This window comes from Mesoplodon mirus (genome assembly GCF_964341445.2).
Source record: "Mesoplodon mirus genome assembly, chromosome: 3".
NCBI lineage: Eukaryota > Metazoa > Chordata > Mammalia > Artiodactyla > Ziphiidae > Mesoplodon > Mesoplodon mirus.
In genome coordinates, this window is record NC_138978.1 from 1,612,501 (window position 1) to 1,613,877 (window position 1,377).

Sequence of the window (1,377 nt, forward strand, 5' to 3'; positions counted from 1 at the left end):
TGAACTCTGGCCTCTGCCCAGAGCCACAGCGACCAGCCATGGGCACAGGGGGTCCTGGCCTTGACCTTCAGGTGGGGTGGGCAGAGCATCCACTGGGAGTAACCCCTGAGCCCTGTGCCCACACTGCCCATCCCTGGAGCCAACAGTTTCCACTCTGAGGGTCTCCATGGCAGCCGTGGACGTGCCCCGCCCTGCCCGAGGGGGTGAGCCTGCAGGGAGCAGCCACGCTGTTCTGTTCCCTGGGGGTGGATGCAGCTGCCGAGGAGGGGACGGGACCACGGGCAGAGATGTGAACTTGGATCCAACTCCCGGCGCCTCTGTGTGCTGTGAAGGACCCATCAGGGTACAGTGCCAGAGCCTGGGAAGGACGGGGGGGCTTCCAAGTCCAGCAGCCAGCAGGCTCTGCATGCAGACCCCCGCCCCGAAGTGGCGGCGGCCCCAGAGCCCTGAGCAGTTTCCACTGTGTGCAGCGCCTGCCACCTGCATGGACCAGGTGCCGTCCAGACCATGAACACCTCAGAGCCTGTGTCCAGAGGCCCGGGCTTGGTGCCCCTCCCGCCCCCAGACTCTGCCCTGAGGTTTGAAGACTCACATGGGATGCTCTCCCCAGGGCCTTCGGGCAGAGGGGGCTGCCTGGGGCGGGGGGGGGTGGTCCCAGCTCCTGTCCAGACAGGCTGAGCCTCCACAGGGTCCTTTCTCCCGTGGAGCCGGGGCCTGAGGCCGATCAGCCAACAGCTGCGTGCGGGTAGGGGTGGGGCAGGGGGGCACCTTCAGGCCCTGAGTCGCCCTGCAACCCCTGTGTTCTCCCCACCCCTGCCTTTCCCCAACGTGTGGACGGGGCTCCTCTGGCCCTAGGATGGCGGGATCTCAGGGCCCCTGTCTGCACGAGAGACTGCTAAAGAAGTGAGGTACTACTGTGGACAGCTTGAATATTGTACAGCTTGCCAGCTTCCACGCAAGGGGGATTTACGGATGCTTAAGAGTTTAGCCTTGCACTCCAGGAGCCCGACGAGAGAATCGAGATGACGAGAGAATCGGGGGATGCTGGTGGAGACGATGCCACTGGGAGGGGGCCCGGGGGCAAGACACAGAGCTGGGACCGTTCCCCAGGGCAGCCCCATCCTGACACCCCCACCCCGCCCTGCCCTGTTCTGACCCCTCTGAAGGCCCAGGTGGTGGACCCTCCTCCGAGGGGAGCCCAGCCGCCCTGGGAACACTAGGCACCTGGGGGCAGAAGAGCTTGACCGTCTCGACCCTCAGGAGGGACGTGCTGGACTCAGGCTGCCAAGGGCCCAAAGAAGGACCAGTGCAGCCACCTGGTGCCCGGGTTCTGGGCAGTGGTAGCCCTGGCGGTGCGGGCCCACGTGTGCAGCCCCA